Source organism: Triturus cristatus, chromosome 11 (genome assembly GCF_964204655.1).
Source record: "Triturus cristatus chromosome 11, aTriCri1.1, whole genome shotgun sequence".
NCBI classification, from domain to species: domain Eukaryota; kingdom Metazoa; phylum Chordata; class Amphibia; order Caudata; family Salamandridae; genus Triturus; species Triturus cristatus.
In genome coordinates, this window is record NC_140594.1 from 375929003 (window position 1) to 375953062 (window position 24060).

The 24060-nt window shown below is 47.3% G+C and overlaps 1 protein-coding gene across 8 annotated transcripts in view; it reads right to left on the reverse strand.

Moving 5' to 3' along the window:
- The window catches only part of KANSL3 (KAT8 regulatory NSL complex subunit 3), a 596819-nt gene that overhangs the window by 108674 nt on the left and 464085 nt on the right, over positions 1–24060 (reverse strand). The window lies entirely within an intron of this gene.

Below are 24060 nucleotides of genomic sequence, written 5' to 3' on the forward strand. Positions count from 1 at the left end.
GAAGAAGGAAGACACAGAAGAGCAGCAAGAAGCAAGGACTGTGGAGAAGCAACTGACTTGGCACCAACCCTGACAGCCTGCCTGCTGTTCCAGATAAACCCGTTCTAAAGTAGTCTCGTCCTGCAGCTGCTGTGCCTCCAAAAGCATGGGAGGACTGCTTGCCTGCCTTCAGCAAATGGAGTAGCGGCGCTGCTTCCCTGCATCCTGCAGACACTCCAAAACAACTGTGAGAACTCCGGACCGCCGCAAACCTGACACCAGAAAGCACCACTGCACCCATGCCCCCTAGCTCAAGTTGAAGTGGGCCAATGGTGCAAGTATGGCCCCCCCAACCCTCCAGAGACAGATACTCCTATACAACAAATGTCTCCGGTGACCTAACGCCTCAGAACACCTCTGCACCCGGCCGCCCTGGCCCGAGGAGAAGAGGACGAAAGGTGTTCCAACATCCCAGAGCATTGTTCAATCTGAGCCCCCTTGTTGGTTCAGCCTAACTGGTCTCCCAGTCCCAGCCTCTTTGCAACTGGACTGTTCCCCATTAGAGTGAATGGGACACCCGACGCCGTAACACACCTCTGCACCCGGACGCCCCAGTGCCTCCCGAGATGACCTGTTGGTGTGGCCTTAGACCATGCCTCATACTCACCTTAAGTCCAGGAGATTGGTTGCTTAAGTCGACGTGAAGTGCCCGCATGCAGTGCATGTTTTTCCCCCATAGGATAACATCGGGGAACCCGAGGCTGAAAAGCATCTCTGCACCCGGCCGCCGGAGGTGACCTGTTGGTGATGCCTTGCCCCATACTTACCTCAAGTCCAGGATATTGGTCCTGTAAGTTGCAGTGAAGTGCCCTAATCTTGTACATGTTTTTCCCCTATAGGTTAAGATTGGGCACCCGACGCTGAAACTCACCTCTGCACTCGGCTGCCCCAGTGCCGTCACAGGTGACATGTTGGTGCTGGCTTGGACTTTGCCCCATACTTACCTTAAGTCTAGGAGATTGGTCCTGTAAGTCACTGTGAAGTACCTGTATGCAGTGTATGTCTTTCCTCCATAGGATAACATACTACTTCAGACATTGCACTGTGTCCATTTTTAACAACTGTAAAAATTCATAACTTCAAAAGTACTAACTGGATTCTGATGATCTTTGAATCTAAATTCATATAAAAGTATGTGTTATTTTCATAAATTGGTGTTGGATTACTTTATCGAGTGTTTGTCTCACTTACTGTCTTTGTGTGTGCGCAATAAATGCTTAGCACTACCCTTGATATGCCTAACTGCTCGCCCACACTACCACAAAAGAGAGCATTTGGGGTGTCACTTGTGCTTCTGTAATTCTGTTGGTGTTTGTCTTGACTCTTTACACAGTGTACCACTTTTTGGTAAAATATATAAAGAGCCAGCTTCCTATAGTCTGTCTCTTGATCTCAGAGTGAGAGAGGGAGAGACAGCATACATTTACTTATGTAAATTGTACAATCTACCTAACCCCAAGTACAACCAGGGTGCACAATGCCAAGAAGCCAAGAGGTGTCTGGTACCCGAAAGGGATGTGGTTCCTTTTTTTCTGAAAATGCAAACTTGCACTGATATCAGTTAAACATGCCAGAAGGCTTTGTGTTGGTTTGTATGCAATCATGTTCTGATGAAAGGAAAATTGGGGCATGTGGACTTTTTATATACAGAGGGACAACATAGGAAAAAGTGTCCCTAATGGCTTGTTCAGATGCACTGCAGATATGATTTGTGATGAGGCGCTAATAAACCACTGTCCATGTAAGGGCACAGATGAACACCCTGTTTTTACAATATGGAATCCTTCCACTCCTTTGTCAATCTTCACTGGTGCTGAACTGAGACCAAAGGGTAACACTTAGCACTGTTAATAAGATAACGAGCTTCATCTATAATAAACTGGCAGCATTTTCGGTAAGAAGTCTGTATAGAAATGAAAAAATATGTTTTCCGGACATGTGTTGAGGAACTCCAATTTATCTGATGTAAGGATTCCCAAAACTGAGCCAGAATATCAACTTAGACATACCATCCCAGGGCGTGTATTGACTCCAAGGCACTCAACATTAGTACTTCTTTCAGACTCTCCAAAAAAACAAAACCTTTGACTCAGAACAGAAAGATTCCAAGGGTTTTGAGAAATTGCTTCCGCACTTGTACTATAACTGAAATTGCTGGTCTCGTGTGGTATTTAAAACGTTCCAACAGTGAAATGGCCTGACGACCATAGCTGACAATTTTATTTTATGGAATATGAATTTCGTATTTGAAAAGGTGAAAAAATCTATGTTTAATACTCATTAGTTATTTTCTTTGTAGCAGTTTTGTCAACCTTTTGTTGCAATCACAGTTTGACTAGTTGTTGTAACGAAAATGAGGGGCAAGCTAAGATCTAAGGCAAACGGACATTGCAGTCACTGCCCCAGCCTTAAAGTAAACAAGGATCCCATCTGTGATTGGATGAAAAGGAATATGCTACTTACCAGTATGCATCTGTTCTTGGCATGTAGAGCTGCAGATCTATACACTGTGCATAGATCGCCATCTGGTGTTGGGCCCGGATGTTTGCAGTTTGTTTTTCCTCTTGGAAAGTCTTTGGGAGTCACGAGGTCGGTGACTCCTCCTCTGGTTAGTATTGCGCATGGGCTTTGGCTCCATCCTCAGATTGTTTTTCGCCAGCAGGGAAAGATTGAGCGTAGTAGTAACAGCAAAGAAACCCATGTGTATTGTATCTAAATAAGATAAGACTGGAACGGATACAGGTAGCCAGGGAGGCGGGTGGGCGTGTATAGATCTGCAGCTCTACATGCCAAGAACAGATGCATACTGGTAAGTAGCATATTCCGTTCGAGGCATATGAGCTGCAGATTATACACTGTGCATAGATTATATAGCAGTACCCAACCCTAGCGGCGACCACCGGTATCCGTTGCAGTAGTTTGGAACAGTGTTTTTAGTACAGCTTGGCCCACACTAGCTTGTTGCTTGGTTTGCACATCTACACAGTAATGTTTTGTGAAGGTGTGCGGCGTTGACCATGTCGCTGCTTTGCAGATGTCATCTAGTGGTATGTTCCCTAGGAAAGCCATAGAAGCCCCTATCTTCCTTGTAGAGTGGGCTTTAGGAGGAACAGATAGCGTTCGTTTTGCTTTGTGGTAGCAAATCTGTATGCATTTTACAATCCACCTAGCTATCCCTGATTTGGAAATAGGGTTGCCTTTGTGTGGTGGGGAGAAGGAAACAAATAGCTGTTTAGTTTTTCTGAAAGGTTGTGTTCCCTGGATGTAGTAAAGTAAAGCCCTTTTAACATCCAGTGTGTGTAAGGCTCTTTCCACAACTGTTTGGGGTTGCGAGAAAAAGACTGGTAATTCTACCGACTGGTTTAAATGGAATGGAGAAATGACTTTAGGTAGAAATTTGGGATTGGTGCGGAGTACAACCTTGTTGTGATGCATCTGAAGAAAAGGTTCTTGTATAGTGAGTGCTTGTATTTCACTAACTCTTCTGAGGGAAGTGATGGCCACTAGAAAAGCGGTTTTCCATGTGAGGAATTGCAGCTCGCACTTATGTAATGGTTCGAAAGGGGGTCACATTTACCGTGTGAGGACTATAATCAAATTCCAAACAGGTGAGGGTGGCACTCTGGGTGGAATTACTCTTTTAAGGCCTTCCATAAAGGCTTTGATGGCAGGCACTTTGAAAAGTGAGAGGTGCTGCCTATTTTGTAAAAAGGCAGCAATTGCAGCGAGGTGTAACCGAATGGAGGTATATGCTAGGTTACACCTTTGTAAATGGAGTAAATAACATATAATGTGCTGTATGGATACGTTTAAAGGATTGATTGCGTTGTTGTGGCAGTAGTGGAGCTGAGGTTTGGGGAACTGCCAGATGCCCGCATATTCTTGCTGAGGAAAATAGATTTTGCAGGAAGCTCCTTTGTGCCCCCATCTCCTCTCCCCACTACATATGTCATAAAGAATTGGGGTTGCACTTTATAGGGGATTTTATTCGTGCTCGCCCTGCTCTTTTTTGGCTGGCTATTTGGAAAAACTCTGCCACTAAATTGACTAGGGACATCAAAGAGGATTGTTTATGTTGTGATAGAGGCATGTCCATTCCTTGGCTTTCTGGGGTGCAGAGCGTTCTTTGTAGCGTGAACTTTCAAAACGTCTTTTCTGATCCTACCACTACCCAGCTCCCACCCAAGTCCGTACTTACACAAGCTCTCTATACGTTGTTCAATGATGAAAGGGTTGTGAGAGAGTCCATGAAACCTAGTGTTACTAGATACCTAGCCCGCAATCTTTTAACTTATCCCACACCCAGCTATTTAACTCTCCCAATGAGCCACTGGGAGCGAGGCCTCTTATTTCGTCTTAGGGCTGGTACTATTAAATATGCTCTCAGTTTCCCGCTATGGAATTATAATGATCAAATTGCCGAGCCGTGCCTATGTGATTGCCGGAGTGATCAAACAATTTTACATTTTTTATTCTTTTGTAAATTTTACATTAAATATATCAAATGGTTTTTAACTCCGTATTTTAAAAAATTTAAACCAATTAGCCTGGACCTCGCACTTTCGATGATATTGACCCTGGATGATCATGAACTTGTTTTCCGTGTGGACTCCTTTTTAAAAACTGCGGTTCGTGCCCGTTTAACTAGGTCTTAAAGTATGAACGAACTGTTGTTTTTATCCTGTAAATATTTGCATATTGTATATTTGCAACGTTTACTGTATCTTGCGCTTTTATGGATTATTATTATTCGAATGAAGTTTTGAAACTTGAAACTTGTTGTGGCAGTAAACAACAAATCTTCTCCACTTTGCTGCATAGCACGTCCTAGTAGTAGGGCGTCTAGCTTCCCTGATAATGTTCATGCAATCAGGGGGAAGGTTAAGGTATCCAAATTCTAGGACCTCAGGAGCCAGATCGCAAGGTTGAGCTGAGCTGGTTCCGGGTGCCTGATCTCTCCATGGTTCTGGGTTAGGAGGCATGGCGAGAGGCGTAGCTTTTGGTGTGGTACTACTGAGAGTTCCAGCAGTGTGGTGTACCACGGTTGTCTGGCCCATGTTGGAGCTACTAGGATCAGAGTTAGGGAATGCTGCTGTAGCTTTCGCACCACTAATGTAATTAGTGGGAGAGGTGGGCGGTATTTGTCTTGCCTCTGCCCTTATTATTATTGCCTCTGTATCCGCCTCTTTGATAACCCTTCGTGAAGGTAGACTGAGGAGGGGATTTATAGGACGTGGATGCACTGTCCGAGGAGTAGCCTCTGCCCGTGCCCCGTAAGGAAGAACGGCGAAAGGAGCGCCTGGGAGTCTGTTTGTAGGGCTCCTATAGATTTCGCCGTGTCTGTATCTTTTTTCATTTTTTCCAGGGCTTCATCTACTTTAGGGACAAATAGATGATCTTGGTCGAAAGGGTGATTTAATATAGAGGCTTGAACCTCTGGTTTAAACCCTGAAACCCTGAGCCAGGCATGGCGACGGAGAAGAACACTGGTGTTTATGTCCCTGGAGGCTGTATCTGCTGCATCTAGGGCACATCGTATCGAGGTATTGGTTATTGTTTTTCCCTCTTGAACACGTTCATTAGCCCTAGTCTTGTACTTTTCAGGGAGATGGTGCATGACGGTCTCTCGCTCATCATAATGCGCCCTGTCGTATCGGGCCAACAGTGCTTGCGTATTGGCAATACGCCATATATTGGCCGCTTGTGACGCAGTGCGCTTCCCTGACGCATCTAGGAGCTTGGACTCTTTGTCAGGTGGGGGCGCCTCGCCTGACGCCTGAGAATTTGAGCGCTTCCTGGCTGTAGATACCACTAGGGAATCTAATGGTGCAGGGCCTTTAATGTAAGAAGGGTCTGTAGGGGCGGCTTTGTATTTTTTTCCTATCCGAGGGTTTAGGACCCTGCCCCTGACTGGGTCTTTAAAAACCTCAGGGGCATGTTTAATTACGCCCTCTAACATAGGTAGAATGGCAGTGGACCTATGTGTATCGTCAAAGGTGTCTAGGAGGAAATCCTCCTCCACCCCGTGGTAGTGTGCCGCCCGTTGTAACAAATGGTGACAGCTCAAGGAATCTTCAGGAGGGGATGGCCTAGATGGATAAAGGTCATCCTGTGGGACATCTGGGATGTCCGGATTGTTATAATCATCCCATGGGTCTGGAGATCCAGTAGGGGTGGGGTCTTGTGGCACATCTGCTGGATCATAGTAAGGGTCCCCCAAATCATCTGGGACAGGAGACAATGTGGGGGAACGATGAGGTGGAGGGGGTGGAGGTGGAGAGGGTGGAGGAGGTGGAGGAGGTGGGGAAGGCACCCTAAAAGGAGAGGTAGCAATGTCCTTTCTCTTTGGAGGTGGAGGTGGAGCCGGCTTGTCCAAGTGTCTCTTTTTTGAAGACAATGTCAAGTGTCCGGTCTTTGGATCCTTGGTGAGGGTTTTTTGCAAAGGATCTGGTGTGAAGAGGTCCTGTGACACTGGTTGTTCGGTCGGCGCCTTGTAATGTCTGGTCGGCGCCGGAGCAGCAGGTTTCGGCACCGAAGACTTCGGTGCCGGGTTCGGTGTGGAGGTGGAGGCCGATCTTTTCTTCGGTGCCGAAGGGTGTTTGTCGGCACCAGTGGCCAGCTGGCTCGAGCCCGAGCTGCTGGAAGGCTTAATACGCTTCTTTACCGGGCCCGAAGGTGGGGTGTGAGAAGCAATGTCCTTGGTCTTACCTAGGCCCGGAGGCGAAGGTGTGACCGAAGCCTTTTTCGGTATCGGCGTGGGAGGGGGAATTGTACTCACGACCCGCTGCGCCGGGGTGATGTCCTCCACATCTGAGTCGTCGGCCTCGGAAGCGCTGACGAGGTAGTCGTCCTCCTGTTCTATGTCCTGTTGTCCCGGAGCTTCGACGTCGTCCCCGAAGATGTCGACTGGAGCGGAGGTCGAGGAGTGCGCCATGTTGCGTCTAGCCGGTCGATCTCGAATGGTCTTTTTGGAGCGAAACGACTTGCAAGCGGGACAGTCTCGGGCCTCGTGTTCCGGGAAGAGGCAGAGGTTGCACACCTCATGGAGATCGGTGTGGGGAAACTTGGACCCACATCGAGGGCACTTCTTGAAGGGAGTTCTTTCCATCAGCCGAGACCGGAGCCGGAATAGGCCCGAAGGCTGCCGTCGACCACCGGAATCGAAGAAGTGCCGAAGAGAAGATGAGTAAGATGATTTATATCTTTGAAGAAGCTCGATGAGCGAGGATTTGTGAACTGGGAAGTTCGGAACCGGAGCGCGAAGTATTACATCCGAGCCCGCTGGCGGAAAAAAACAATCTGAGGATGGAGCCGAAGCCCATGCGCAGTACTAACCAGAGGAGGAGTCACCGACCTCGTGACTCCCAAAGACTTTCCAAGAGGAAAAACAAACTGCAAACATTCGGGCCCAACACCAGATGGCGATCTACGCACAGTGTATAATCTGCAGCTCATATGCCTCGAACATAAACTTTCTATCAAAAAGGCTGATCAAACAGTGTCCTGTTCTTGTTTAACAATGATGGCTTAAGCCAAGCCTGTCTTGACAAAGCAGCACATAAGGACATGGCCCATTACTACTGACTCTCTATTCATACCTGGTGCTCAATATTTGATAGGTCAACACCTATGACAAGCAGACATGACAGCCCAGTGAGATAAGCCCTTACTCCTAACATTGGATGTAATCTGCAGCCCATGAATTTAAACCACAGCAAGGTCAAAGCAACCTTTCATCCTTCCCTGTGCTATTAAACTGGCCAGTAGCAATACCTGTGACTTACAGCACTTTGAAACAGAAAAACAGAGTGATTAAGCACTACATAAAAACAAACGGCATAAATTCATCCCATAATTTGAAACTGTGGCAGAGGTTTATCCTACGTTCACTTGCAATAAGGAAAATGTTACTTACTCTGTAAGGATCTGTACTTGGCGTGTATTGTTGTAGATTCAAATGCTTTGAATACTCCTGCTATCTAGTGTTGGGCCTAGTATGTGCAAGTTATTTTTCTTCAAAGAAGTCTTTCGAGTCACAAAGTACTGTAACTCCTACTCTTGCTGTAATGCGTGTGGCCATTGGCTCCATTGTTAGATTCTTTTCCAACACGGCAGGTATGGTTGGAATGTGAAGCGAAGCGCTGTATAGCGATGTCCATGCAAAAGAAGTAAAAAAAGATAGTAAGAGACACTGCAACAGCCATAGATGTCTGGAGAGGAAGGTGGGTGCATGTGAATCTACGGCACTAAATGCCAGAAACAGATGCTTATTGGGTAACATTTTCCGTTCGAAGCATATGTGGCTGTCGATACATATGCTGTGCATAGACTGTAAAGCTGTGGCTAGTCTGTAAGTAATGCAATAACTTGAAAAAATGTATGAAGCACTGCCTGACGAACATTAGCTTGTTGGCTGGCTAGCACATCCCCATAACAATGTTTTGTGAAAGTGTGTGGTGTGGACCAAGTAGCTGCTTTGTATTTGCCAGCTATTGGGATGATCCCAAAGAAGGCCACAGGGGCTACTTTTTTTAAGAGTGGAGTGAGCATTAGGAGGAGTGAGTAGAGTCTTGTTAGCGTTAGCATAGCATGTTTGGATGTATCCAACAATCCATTTGGCAATGCCTGAGTAGGATAGAGCCTTCCCTTTAAGGGGGTTGGAGAAAGCTACAAAGAACTGTCTTTCTAAATGGATGGTTTTATCAACATAGTACATGAGAGCTCGTTTTGCATCCAAAGTATGGAGAGCCCGTTCTGCAACTGAATCAGGTTGTGGAAAAAAGACAGGAAGTTCAATAGACTGGTTAAGGTGGAATTGAGAGACCACCTTAGGAAGGAATTTTGGGTTGGTTCAAAGAACAATCCTATCCATATTAACCTGGCTTGGGGCACTATAGCAATACAGGAGGCCATCAATCCTAAGAGGCACATGACTGTTCAGTCGTGACTTGTTGATGTGGCTGGAAAAGAGGGCGTAGTGCCTGAAAGGACAGGATCCAGGTAGTGCTTGGATAGGCCATGCCTGCCCCTGAGTTGAGAATGGCCACCAAGTAGGGTTAGATCTGGAGGGGTTGGAGGTGGATCTTGTGGCACTGATAGCAAATCCTAACCGATGAAGGTCTATTGTGACTGGTGTGTGTTGTTTGAATTGCTGACGTGTGGCACTCTTGATTAGCCAGTCATTGTGATAAGGGAAGATGTGGGCACCCTGTCTGCGCTGGTGAGCAGTCACCATCACAAGGCACTTGGTGCACACCTGAAGTGTAGTTGTGAAAAAGTGCCTCTTTTGCATGGTTAGCCCCCCAACTTTTTCCTGGTTTTGCTGTGGCTTCTATTGAGTGCACAGGGTCTCTACCAACCAGGTCCCCTGGGCCAGAGCTCCTTCCCTAAAACATACTCCCAACAGTTCCTAATAAATGGTACCCTGGGTACCTAGGGCCTGAGAGTTGAAGACCCCCCCCTTACTGAGACCATGCCACTGCCCTTGCAGCCTGCATGCCCCCTGGAGGGAGAAAATGACAAAGTCAGCATGGCTTCCTGCCTGGGTAGCATGCCAGCTAGCAATACCTGGCAGCATAGGTAAGTAACCCCTCTAACAGGTCTCATAGCCCTAAGGCAGGGTGCACTATACTAAAGGTGAGGGCAAATCTGCATGAGCAGATATGACCCTATAATATTGGGCAGCATTTCCTAATATTGTAAGTGCCAGTGAAGCCATAGAGATTACATGGGCTGGGAACAAGACAACTTGAGTTCCAAAGCAGCATGATGGCTTCACTGAATACAGGAGTATTTGGTTCCAAACAACTTCTGATGCCAGTGTGGGATTCATTGTAGCATGTACCCAGAGGGCACCTCATATGTGCCCCCTGAATCCCTACCAACGCTGGTGTGGCCTCTGACCGGTTGTAGGCAGCCAGCCACCCCCACACATGTTTCGGGACCCCTGGGTAGAGAGCCACTGCTCTCTGGGACCAGAACCAATGCACAGCCTGGGCAGAGGTTTCATGCCTCCTCCCCAGGAGGGGCCAGTGCTCGAAGAAGGGACCTTCAGAGGCCTGCCACCTTTGTAATGCAACCCTCAGGCTCTGCTGCTAGCAGTAGATGGCAGCCCCTAGTTTACACCCCCCATCCTGGGAAAATTTGAAAAGATAGGAGGTACGCCCACCTTTGCCAACCCCACCCCTAAAGTGGGGAGAAGCAAAGTGAAAAACAACTTTCAGTCCCCACCATCTAGAAGATGGGGGGACCCCTCCACTCAGGGCTAGGTCTATGCCCCCCCCCCCCCCACAGGAGGGTGGCATAGTAGAGGGTGTAGTAACCACAGGTAAGGTGCCAATCAGCCCTACCTGCTACTCCCCTAAAACGATTCCTAAATTTAGTATTTAGGTGGCTCCACCAGACCTGGCCCTCAGATCGGCGACGACCTAAGAAGAAAGAAAACACCCTGCAGCACAAGCCAGAAGACGACAACTGCCTTGGCCCCAGACGTACCGGCTAGTCTCCAGCTCAGAGAACCCTGCGACCTGTCTTGCAACAACGACCTCCAAAGGCCCGGGGAGGACAGTTGCCTTCAATAAAGACTCCAATCTACTGAGGACAGCAGACCTGTCCAGCAGAAACAGACTCTGGATCCAGGCAGATCCGTGTCTCCTGCCCACTCTCCACCTGAAGCTCACAGTCCGAGTCTGCGTGGCTGACCTGTGCAGTGAAGTCTTTCTGGCGATCCTGACTTCGTGCCCAGCGTTGGCCAATCTCGCCTGCCCTCGACGATGGAGTGTGAATCCAGAGGCTCTCCACGACTGGCTCCAGCAAGAAGACTCTGACGTCAAAAAGGAACCTCTGCACCAAAGCCCCTGGGCCTTGGTGAGCTCAACAGATGGTGACCCTAAATCCCCCTACATCCCAGCTTACCTCTGCTGTTGTTGGTCTTCCTCTTGCAACCTCCGGTGCCACACCAGCAGTCTCTTTCCAGACCAAAGAATCCTCATTGAAAAGCATTGGGTGCCTGACGTCAAATTTGTACCGTGCACCTGGCCGCCCCTTTGCCGCTGGTGGTGTATGTTTAGTGCTGCTTTGTGGCCCCCTTTGTGCTTGTGCTAACCCCCAAATCTTGGCCCTTGTAACTGATTTACTTACCTGCAAGCAGTGTGGCACCAAGAACCCCCTTTCTCCATTGGGTCGAAATGCGATTTTGACCTCTGCACCTGGCCGCCCTTGTGCCGCTGGTGGTGCAGTTTTGGTACCTACCTGACCCAAGGCCCTTGCTGATTTTTGGCTCTGAAGACTGATATTGTAAGTTTGATACTTACCTGTTAAACTACAATATTCTTTACTACATAGGATAACATTGGATAGTTTGAAAAAGTTTCTAAGTGAAAAGTATTTTTAATTAAAAACGTACTTACCGGATAAAGAAGACCTGGGTCCTAAAGTAAAGCAAATACAAAGTATTATTTTATAAAATTGGTCTGGATCTCCTTCTTGAGTCATGTGTCCGTTATTGATCATCTGTGTGCAATAAATGTCTTACACTCCACTGTGTTAGGCCTAAGGCTGTTTGCCCACACTACCACTAACAGAGCACTTTGGGTTTTGAATTGAGCCCTGTAGACTTTTGGGGAACCTCTGGACTCTGTGCACAGTATTACCACCTAGTGGCAATATCATATACAAACCCAGCTTCCTACAGTAGTGGTAACCCCAAAGGGGAGCACTTTAAATTGATAATGTTTTCCGCTGGCCACAAACCTGGTATTTTAGCTATGGGATAAATGTGTTGGTATGTGGAAATAGGTGTCCATGAAGTCACCTTGCTTGAGAAATGGAATTACATCCTGGAGAGTGACCATATGGAAGTGCTCTGAAAGGATGTATTCATTTAGGGGCCTGAGGTCCAGAAGGAGTCTGAGGGACCCCCCCTTTTTCGGTATTAAGAAGTACAGAGAGTACACTACCATGCTCTGTTGATGGTAAGGGACAGGCTCTATACCCCTCTGATAAGCGCTTGGACCTCTTCTTGAGTAACTTTTAGTGTTCTGATGAGATTTTGTGTTTGCGAGATGGAATGGTGGGAGGTGTGGAAGTGAGTTCCAGACAATAACCATGTTGGATAATATCCAACACTCACTGGTCTGAGGTGACAGTTTGCCATGTGGGAAAGAAGCCTTGGAGGCCCCCATGACCGGTATTGTGTAGTGGGGAAGTCAGGGTTTGGTGGCGATTACAGCTCCTTTTGGGGGGCCACATCTGCCTTTAGAACTAGTGCCCCTGTATGACCCTCTAAAGTAACCCCAGGGAGAGGATTGGTGTCGCTAGGTGCACTAATAGGATGCGGAGGCTTAAGGAGAGATGGTCTTTTAGCCCACATGATAGATTGTGCAGTGAAAATAATCACTTTGCACATTGCTTCAGCTGTCTCCGTAACTTTTTTTGATCTGTTCTAACATTTGGTTCACTTGTGTGCTGAACTTCCAGCTTGTAGCCAGAGATGCGGAGCAAGGAGTGTGTTCGGCATAGAACACTTGAATGAACCCTGTTCACTGTGGTGTCTGCAGCATCTAGGGCATATCGAGTAGTGGTGTTGGATATCTGCTTGCCCATGGAAACTATTTCATGTCTCCTATTCCTGTGTTCCTCTGGGAGGTATTAGAGCAGATCCTCCATTTTGTTCCAGTGGGCACTATCATATTGTGAAAGTAGGCTGATTGAATTGATGGTGTGCCAATGGTTGGCCAATTGCGCAGTCACCCTTTTGCCCACTTAATCTATGTGTTTGCCCTCCTTTTCTGGTGGGGGCATTCAGACTGGCTTGGGAGTTGGCACACTTACGAGCAGTAGTGACAACTGGAGAGTCGGTGGGAGTTGGTCATGAATGCAAATCGGGTCAGTAAGGGAAGCTTTGAATATTTTTTTATCTACCCTAGATGTTGGGCGTGTGGCGTCGCATGTCCTTAAACATGGCAAGGTACTGATTAGAACACTAAGTTGAGTAGAGGGTTTCAGACTGGAAGTCCACCTAGTGGAAGAAGGCTGCCCTCTGAAGTGTTCCTGAAATGAGGTAAAATCCTGCGGAAGGGAGGGACGGGCAGGGTACAGGTCAGAGTCTCTGTACCCCGGTGGGTCTACATGATAGGAGTCCCAAGGGTCACCCTGCAGAGGGTTGTTAAATGTGTTGTGCCCTCCCCCAGGCCCACCCACGCCAGAGTGAGAAGACTCCCTGAGGTGTGATGTCAAGGGGGATTTGGCTCTTGTTATTGCCGAGGCAAATGTGGCCAGTGCCGAGGAGCGGCTCAGTGCCAGCATCGGAGTAGCTGGCGTCGAAGCAGCCAGTTTCAACGGTTTCTTTGGCAGCGAGCCATCGCTGGGTGGAGTGTTCGAAGTAGTTTGTTGGTGCCAACCATGGTCCAAGGGCAGTGGTAGTCCGAAGACCTGACTCTGGTGATCCTGAGCCCCTTGGCCCCCAGAGGGCTGCACTGATTGAGAGTGGTGTCGAGGGGGAATCTCCAGCTCGTAGCTTTCATCGGGGGGAAAACCTCTTCATCTGCAGCTGATGGGTGTGGATGATGTTCCTCTCTATGTCCTCGGGACCGAAGAGGTCTGGCGTGTAGTCACTGCTCCTGCGCGACATCGGAGTCGACGAGCTGAACAGTCGTGAAGAGTCTTCTTGGAATGAAAAGAGCAATGGGCATCATAGCCGGCTTCATTGTGCTTGGGTGATAGATGCAAACTACAGATTTGATGGAGTGCGTTTCAAGGATATTTCACGTGCAATGGTGTCCTTTCCATCACCAAAGAGGCATGGTGGAGAGACGCAGCGGAGGTGAAAGTAGGCCCCGAGGGTGTCGCCCTACAGCATGGAAGCACACGTCTGAACCCGATGGCGGTAAGAAAATTATCTAACGATACAGCCGATGACCATCCAAGTTACCGGCAAGAAGAGGAGTCACAATACCACATGACTTAAAAGACTTCTATGGAGTATGCACAGCATGTGCATCTACAGCCACACAAGCCTCGAACTTAGGGAAGGAAGGAAGGGCACCTCACACATGGTTCTCTGGATGTTCACTACTGAAAATGACATTACATCCAAACAAATGTTAGTACCGGGTGACTAGACTTTTCTTCTGGGCTGTGTCAGGGCAAACTGAAACAGGCACATCCTGAACTTTGAGTTAGATATCACATGTACAAAGGATGCTATCTGAATCATCTGATTGTGGACCTTGTTGGTGAACTCTATCTCAGATGGGGGTAGTTGATCATTCCACTTCAACATTTATTAGAAAACCTACAAATATTGCATTGGACTCATGAGAAGTCTAAGCTAAGAAGCAGTTTTGCCTGTTTGTACAGAAGGGCTGTACACAACCGAGGGGATGAATATTAGATAAACCAGTGGTCTATGTAGGGGCAGAGATGAACCTTTGCAATATCAAGTGGACTGCTGTCACCATTATGAGCTTAAGGAAAAAGTGAGATGTGCAACTTAGGCTGACCCAAACTTCATATCCAAACATACTGGAAAAACATCTCTCTGTCAGCAGAGCATAGATAACCCATCTGTGGCATAGAGGCAGGGGTCGGGAAATATGTGTCAAGAGGCTGTAGAAGACACAATCAGTCACTAGTCTGAAACAAGCATTGTAAAGGCAATAGGTCTCGCACTTGCTTGTTTTAGAGGTACTGGCGTTGTAAATGACCATGTATTTTACCTATGGACACAGTAAACACACTTGATGTACACATTATCACACTGAGTTATGTTTTTTAAAATGGCCTGAACATGCAACAGTGAGTGGTTCCTGTTTGTTAAATTGTCCTGACAGTGGAACATGGAACCTGTCCAGTCACTTTATATATTTAAACAGACTATTACTGCAGAAAATGCATAACTCTACAGGTCTCCAGCTTCGCTCTAACTGCCCAGAAGTTTGCTGCTCTTTTGTGATAGCAGTTCTGAGAAATGGCTGTGTGACTAAAATACAAATCTTAACACTACTGATAAAAGTGTTGGTACGGTCCCATTAAAAGTACTACTGGTCGCCATAGATAAACATAAACAGTGACATGCCCCAGGAGGTTATGGCTTAGAGGGACAGACATAAGGTAATGATCGCAGTTTGTTGTTAGCAGAGCTTGAGAAGGTCACTGTGGCAGACAAGAAGGAGACCCAGGCAAAAGTATTTAACTTCCGAAGAACTTTGAAGAATTCCAGGCACATTACAGAACTAGAGGGTGAGACAAACACAAGAGTGTACTCGTTGATTATAATACTATATTATATCCGGGTCTGCTGGCTCAGGCGATTGATGCCCCAACCAGGAAACTGTGGTTGATATCACGGCCACTGTTTTAAATAGCATATTTTGACAATCAATACATAAAAAAATAAATTTCAAAAAAGTGTTTTATGTCCCTGTTCTCAGATGTATAATTTCAAACAATTTTGTGTTAAGTAAATCGTGTCTAATGATCAAAGAAGCGACAATGATTAGAACTTTAACGAAATTTGGGGGATTTTTATAGACATGTCTTGTACATAAAACTGTCCACATGTTCTGTTTAACTGTTTAATAATGAAAAATCGTACGAGTAAAGTTTTTTATGATACAATACAGATAATTTATATGGGTTTGTAGCTAAACTAAAATAGACTATGTTTAATTGATTGACATGTTCCCAATAATGCAGAATTTAAAGAAAATGCATCTGCTTGAACCAAGCTTGTGATTAATAGTGCAGTTTTTAGGTCTGCGTGTCTGCCTTGGCTGAACTCGGGTTATCAGTAGTGTTATATTTACATTGGCGGTCTGTTGTGTCTGCAACCTGTCTGCCAGCTTGCCCACTGTTTACTCAGCCCATTGATCAGAGACAATACCACCATTGTCTTAGTGTGTCCAGAGAAACCGCAATAAAGAAATTATCTAGAAATGAGCTGCTAGCATAGCATGCCCTCTACTTGTAAGGCAACTAAACCCTATTTACACATGTAAATTCAGTCTAAAACCTAGATTTGTAGCCAAATAAACATTTTAACACCTTCCAGGAATTCAGCAACCGGGAACACATCAGTGCCGGTGCCAGGCTTTGTTGCTGCCCATAGGGTGCTGCTGCTTAATGAGAGTAGGAGGAAGCCCCATGTTCGAAGCAGCTGGTGTTTGCAATGAAGAAAGGGCGACGATGTGGTGGACCTTTCCCAGGCTGCTTGGGCAAATGAGAAACTTGCGACGTAAAACAAATCAAATGAAAAGAAGCGGGGCGGCTAAATTAAATTAAACTGATGTCTGGCAGCATGGCGTACATTAAAAGAAAAAGTACTGTAAACAGGAAATGAAGAAATTGAGCGTAAGGAGACCGTACTTGGCCGGTGCTCCTTAGCTTTGACCGCAAGTGATGTAGCGCTGGGTCAACGACTTAGGAGACAGAAAAGAAAGCGATGGAGTAGGGAACCATTGGTAAGTAGCGGGAGGAAAAAAAGTGGTTTTAGTCAACTCAATAGGTCTTGCAGACCGAGCATGCACGCTGACGCCCGACCTAAAAAGGATAGTATCTGCATAGAAGTCACAAACTTGAAGGTCTTGTTCAGGATAAAAAAAGTTTGAAGTATTAGAATTCAAACAACATATTTTAAAACACCAGTGCTCTTGTTCACCACGAAGAGGAAGGAACAGACTATTTCATAGACGTACTGGGAGTGACTTTATATTGCCCTGCACTCTAGGGTTTTTCTTTCCTTCAAGTAACAGCTCTGGGTAGAACATATGGGTGTTTGTTAGAAGACCCATTGCCCAACCTGACCCAAGTCAAGTGGCCTGCGTGATATAAAGCCTGGTGGAACAAACATTCCCACACTTTTCATTCACTTCGTCTATGTCCATGATGTATGTATTCCATGCCCATGTTAATTCAACCTCATGGGTATCTAAATAATAAACACTGTGCTCAACATAAAGAAATTCTCTACTTGACCTCCCATGTCATCTGTCAGTTTTGATTCACTTACCCTATGTCCATGTCATATCCTTACACAGCAGGGTTGTTCAGTATAAGGAAAACATATCTATATGGAAAATGCTACTTACCAGTATGCATTTGTTCTTGGCATGTAGAGCTGCAGATCTACACACTTGTGCATAGATCGCCATCTGGTGTTGGGCCCGGATGTTTGCAGTTTGTTTTTCCTCTTGGAAAGTCTTTGGAAGTCACGAGGTCGGTGACTCCTCCTTTGGATCGTATTGCGCATGGGCTTCGGCTCCATCCTCAGATTGTTTTTCGCCAGCAGGGAAAGATGGAGCGTAGTAGTAACAGTGAAGATGCCCATGTGTGTGCTATCTAAATAGGATAAACTGGAACAGATAAAGGTAGCCGGGGAGGCGTGTGGGCGTGTGTAGATCTGCAGCTCTACATGCCAAGAACAGATGCATACTGGTAAGTAGCATATTCCGTTCGAGGCATATGAGCTGCAGATTACACACTTGTGCATAGATTATATAGCAGTACCCACCGTTAGCGGCGACCACCCGTATCTGTTGCAGTGGTTTGAAATAACGTTTTGAGTACAGCCTGGCCCACACTAGCTTGTTGCTTAGTTTGCACATCTACACAATAGTGTTCGGTGAAAGTGTGCGGTGTTGACCATGTAGCTGCTTTGCAGATATCATCTAATGGGATGTTCCCTAAGAATGCCATGGAAGTCCCTATTTTTCGTGTAGAATGGGCTTTCGGGGGAATGGATAGCGTTCGCTTTGCTTTATGGTAGCAGATTTGAATGCATTTTACAATCCACCTGGCTATCCCCGATTTTGAGATGGGGTTACCTTTGTGTGGTGGAGAGAAAGAAACAAACAGTTGTTTGGTCTTATGGAAAGGTTGTGTTCTCTGAATGTAGTAGAGTAAGGCTCGTTTGACATCCAGTGTGTGAAGAGCCCTTTCTGCAACGGTCTGTGGTTGCGAGAAAAATACTGGTAGTGCTACTGTTTGGTTTAGGTGAAAGGGAGAAATGACTTTAGGGAGGTATTTTGGGTTGGTAGGGAGAACAACCTTATTATGGTGCATTTAGAGAAAGGGTTCTTGAATGGTAAGTGCTTGTATCTCACTGACCCTTCTAAGGGAAGTGATGGCTTCAAGAAAAGTGGTTTTCCATGTTAGGAATTATAGTTTGCATTTATGCAGAGGTTCGAAGGGAGGCCCCATTAGCCTTGTGAGAACGATCTTTAAGTTCCACACAGGTGACGGTGGCACTCTGGGGGGAATTATTATTTTAAGGCCTTCAATGAAGGCTTTAATGGCAGGTACTCTAAAGAGTGAGAGATGTTGCCTGTTTTGTAGGTAAGCTGCAATAGCTGCGAGGTGTAGTAGAATGGACGTATAGGCTAGATTGCACCTTTGTAGGTGGAGTAAGTAGCCTATTATGCGTTGAATGTACACGTCCAGTGGATTGATGGTGTTGTTATGGCAATAAACAACAAAACGTTTCCACTTGGCGGCGTAGCACGCTCTAGTGGTAAGGTCTTCTAGCTTCTCTGATGACGTTCATACAGTCAGGGGGAAGATTTAGGTACCCAAATTCTAGTATTTCAGGAGCCAGATCGCAAGGTTGAGCTGCGCCGGGTCCGGGTGTTGGATCTCTCCATGGTTCTGGGTTAAGAGGTGTGGAGAGAGGTGTCGTTTTTGGTGCGGCACTACAGATAGTTCCAGCAGTGTGGTATACCACGTTGTCTGGCCCACGTTGGAGCTACTAGGATTAGTGTGAGGGAGTGTTGTTGTAGTTTGCGCACCACTAGTGGAATGAGTGGGAGAGGCGGAAAAGCGTACGCAAATCTGCCTGACCAGTTCATCCATATCGCATTTCCTTTGGACAATGGGTGTGGGTATCTGGCGGCGAAGCTTGGGCATTTGGTGTTTTCATGGGTGGCGAAGAGGTCTATATGTGGATGCCCCCACATTTGAAAGTACGGGTGAAGAACTTGCGGGTGAAGCTCCCACTCGTGGATCTGTTGTGTCTGCCTGCTGAGCAGATCTGCCACTGTGTTTTGGACTCCTGGGACATGCTGGGCTAGGCGAAAGATTTTCTGGGGCATTGCCCATCTCCATATGCTCTGTGCTAGGTGAGAGAGCTGTGGAGAGTGTGTGCCACCTTGTTTTTGAATATAATACATGGCTGTCATGTTGTCTGTTCGGATCAGGACTGTCTTGCCTGAAATTTAAGTTTGAAAAGATTTTAGGGCTAAGAAGATTGCTAGTAACTCCAGATGGTTGATATGGAGTAACTTTTGTTGAGGTGTCCACTTGCCCTGTGTGGTGAGATGTAGTAGATGAGCTCCCCAGCCGGAGAGCGATGCGTCCGTTGTCAGTACTATTTGAGGAACCGGGTCCAGGAACGGTCGACCTTTGGAAAGGTTTGTGGTGTTCCACCACTGCAGAGAGCGATGGGTGCGACCGTCTACCAACACCAGATCTGTTAATTGACCCTGGGCCTGGTTCCATTGGCGCGCTAAGCACTCTTGGAGAGGACGCATCTGGAGCCTTACGTGAGGCACTATGAAAATGCAAGAGGCCATCATCCCTATTAGTTGCATAAACACTCGAGCTGGAAGGGAGTGTTGTAGTGCGAATTTTGCGCGTAGAGCTTGAATGCTTGCAATCCTGGCAGGAGTGGGGTAGGCTAGTGCTCTTGAGGTGTCTATGGTGGCACCGAGGTATTGTTTTATGTGGGATGGTTGGAGATGGGACTTCTGGTGGTTTACTGTGAAGCCCAGCTGGTGGAGTAATTGAATGGTGGTAGATGTGTGTTGAACACACTGATTGTATGACCCGGCTTTTATCAGCCAGTCGTCTAAGTATGGGAAGACGTGGATGTGTTGTCTTCGCAAATGTGCTGCTACCACTGCTAGGCACTTGGTGAATACCCGTGGCGCTGTTGTGACTCCGAACGAGAGCACCTTGAATTGGAAGTGTTGTCCGTCCACTACAAATCTTGAGGTACTTACGGTGAGCTTTGTGCACCGGAATGTGAAAATACGCGTCTTTTAGATCTAAGGTGCTCAAAAAGTCGTTTTGGGAGAGGAGCGGAAGTACCTGCTGAAGCATTACCATAAGAAAATGGTCGAAGTGTATGTACGTGTTTAGGGGCCGGAGATCTAGGATGGGCCGCAGAGTCTCGTCCCTTTTTGGTATGAGAAAATATAGGGAGTAGACTCCCATGTTTTGTTGGTTGGTAGGAACGGTTTCTATTGCCTGTTTTTGTAGGAGGGAGATTACCTCCTGTTTTAGGAGTATTAAATGTTCTTGTGACATTGGGTGCTGCCTGGGTGGAATGTTTGGGGGTAGATATTGGTTATAGGCAGTAGCCTGATTGAATTATTTGTGTCACCCATTTGTCTGAGGTGATGGTAGCCCAGACGGGAAGGAAATGTTGGAGTCGGCCCCCGACGGAGTGGAATAGTCTGGGGGGAGTGGGGGGGGAAGTCATTGTGTAGGCGTTGTGGCAGAGCGGGCGTTGTTTGTTTTGCCTCTGCCTTTATTATTGTTACCCCTATAGCCGCCTCTTTGATAACCCCTCATTAAGGTGGACTGAGTAGGGGATTTGTACGAAGTGGACGCGGTGTCTGAGGAGTAGCCTCTAGATGTACTTCAAAAGGAAGAGCGGCGAAAGGAGCGTCTAGGAGGGTGTGACTGTAAGGCTGCCATGGACTTCGCCGTATCCGTATCCTACTTCATTTTTTCTAGGGCCTCTTCCACCTTTGGGCCAAATAGATGTTCCTGGCCAAAGGGATGGTTAAGGATGGAGGCTTGTACCTCCGGTTTAAACCCTGATATTCTTAGCCAAGCATGGCGACGGAGGAGGACGCTGGTATTGATGGCCCTGGAAGCTGTGTCTGCTGCATCTAAGGCACAGCGTATAGAGGTGTTAGTGATAGTCTTACCCTCTTGAATTAGTTTGTTGGCCCTAGCTTTATATTTTTCAGGGAGGTGGTGCATTATGCTTTCTAACTCGTCATAATGTGCCCTGTCATATCTGGCCAATAGCGCTTGAGTATTGGCGATACGCCACATATTGGCTGCTTGTGACGCAGTGCGCTTTCCTGATGTGTCCAGTAGCTTTGACTCTTTGTCAGGTGGTGGTGCTTCGCCTGACGCCTGGGAATTTGCACTTTTGCGTGCAGTGGACACCACTAGGGAATCTAGTGGCGCTGGCCCTCTGATGTAGGAGGGATCTGTGGGGGCAGCTTTTTATTTCTTTTCTATGCGCGGGTTAATGACCCTGGCCCTAACTGGGTCCTTAAAAACTTCTGGTGCATGCTTTACCACTCCTTTAAGCATAGGTAATATGGAGGTAGACCTATGTGTGGTGTCGAATGTGTCGAGGAGGAAATCTTCCTCCACGGGGTCAGTATGCAAGTCTACCCAGTGATAGTGTGCCGCCCTTTGAAGTAGATGGTGGAACCCCAATGAGTCTTCCGGTGGAGATGGCCTGGAGGGGTAAAGGTCATCTTGTGGGACGTTGGGGATATCATGGGATATTTTAGTCGTTCCATGGATCTGGGGATCCTGTAGGAGTGGGGTCCGCTGTGGGTAGGTCCTGGGGGACATTCCCTATGTCATCATATGGGTCCCCGTGATCATCATCGTGTGGAGAAGGGGTGGGAGAACAATGAGGTTGGGGTGGAGAAGGCGGAGGGGGTGGAGAAGGTGGAGGAGGTGAAGGAGGTGGGGAAGGTATCCTGAACGGAGAGGTAGCAGAGTCCTTCCTCTTTGGAGGCGTAGGTGGAGCAGGCTTCTCCAAATGTCTCTTTTTGGAAGAAAGTGTCAAATGTCCAGTTTTTGGATCCTTGGTGAGTGTTTTCTGCAAGGGATCCGGTGTAAATAAGTCCGTTGAGGCTGGTCTGTCCGTCGGCGCCGAAGGCGTCGGGGCCGTTGGCTTTTTAGGCTTTTCCGGGCCGGTTCGTTGTTTGGAACCTGGTTTGGTCGGCGCCAAGATGGATTTCGGCCTCGAAGTGTCGGTGCCGGTGGCCTTGTGTGCTTTGGTCGGCACCGAAGGTGGTGTCGGTGCCGAAGAGCTGGGTTGCGACCCCGAGTGCTTTGGTGTGGAGCTCGGTGTCGATATGGGGGTCGGCTTCTTTTTCGGTGCCGAAGCGTGTTTATCGGCACCGGGGATAGGCTGGCTCGAGCCCGAGCCGCCGGACGGCTTGCTTGGCTTCTTCACCGGGCCCAAAGGTGGGGTGTTGGAAGCAGTGTCCTTGGTCTTGCCTAGGCCCGGAGGCGAAGGTGTGACCGGAGCCTTTTTCGGTGCCGGCAGGGGTGTGGGGGGGGGATCAGTACTCACGACCCTCTGCGCCGGGGTGATGTCCTCCACATCTGAGTCGTCGGCCTCGGAAGCGCTGACGAGGCCCTCTTCGGTGTACCGCTCTGGAGCGTCGATGCCTTCTCCGAAGATGTGGTCCGGAATCGTCATCGTGGAGTGCGCCATAATTCTTCTGGCTCTTCGATCCCGAATAGTCTTTTTGGACCGGAAGGACTTACACGCCGGACAGTCTCGAGCCTCATGTTCAGGGGAGAGGCAGAGATTGCATACCTCGTGGAGATCGGTGTGGGGGAATTTGGACCCACATCGAGGAGACTTTTTAAATGGAGTCCTTTCCATTAGCCAGGACCGAAGCCTGGAGAGGCCCGAAGGCCGCTGTCGACGACTGGAACTGAAGGTCCGTGCCGATGAGAAGGCGCGTCGAGTGGGGGAGATTGCGATCGAAACAATACCGCGGTTTGGGATGAGGATTGCGCGTCGACCGTCGAACTGGAAGCTGTTCGGAACCGGAGCGCGAAGATCAAATCCGAGCCCGATGGCGGAATACGATCCAAAGGAGGAGTCACCGACCTTGTGACTTCCAAAGACTTTCCAAGAGGAAAAACAAACTGCAAACATCGGGCCTAACACCAGATGACGATCTATGCACAAGTGTGTAATCTGCAGCTCATATGCCTCGAACATGTGTATTTATCTCTATATTCTATCAGTACTTTGTTTTTCTTCCATATAGCATAATTAGAACTTTCACGAGTTGTGGTAAATACGGCTGCCAGTCGGGATGTATCTATCCTCAGCTCTTGCCATACCATTGTTAGTAGCACCCAAATGCCAAGCATGATTGTTCAGTAAAAGAAACCATTAGAATTATTCTGCATCTATCTTTAATGAACATTTTTGCCCATATCATACATACAAGGATCACAATCCTAGAGAAATGCGGTCCAAGTCAGGCCACGTGAATTCCTGTTATTAGCGTTTTACTGTGTCCCACCGTATTATTTTTCATTGATGTCTACTACATCCAATATGGCCCCCACAATAGTTCTTTACGTATAGTCACGACCTATGCCATAACGTTTAAGTGTTTCTGCATACGGTCGTTTACGTCCCTCCTCTTCCGGCATTAAATATCTGTGTACTGGTGGCGTTTTCTTTCTGCCACGCTGCCTGGATGCTGTTTCAAGTTTGGTTGCGCATAAGCGGTAAGCCCGACACACGCATTATTCTATATGCTTAACCCTCTGTTAACAGTAACTGCTTGACCATTTCAGGATTTATCAAGAACACCACATATCTGATTTATATGTAACCCAATGAGGTGTTTCAGCAGCCCAGGGTGCTTATCCCTAAGCAATTAAGTTTATTTGAATCTGAGGTCGACATTGTGCAGATGTTAACATCCCCACCAGTTACAATGCCCTATGTTTTGGAACTCCCATCTTCCATTTCATAGTATGAGGCCAATTTAACTACATCTATTTCTGTGACATTTTGCCACATTACGTATACCAATGTGTGCATGTTATTCCCACAGCAAGGTCGCATCTATGCACACACCTATTTGCCGTTTTTTCTGACAGGGTTTCTCTGACCCCCTATATTATATATGCTCCCTTACAAATCAAGACTTGGCCTCTGAATCCTTCCTAAGTCAAGTATTTATTCAACTAAGCAACATATAATTAACTGACAGCACCAGATGGTAAGTT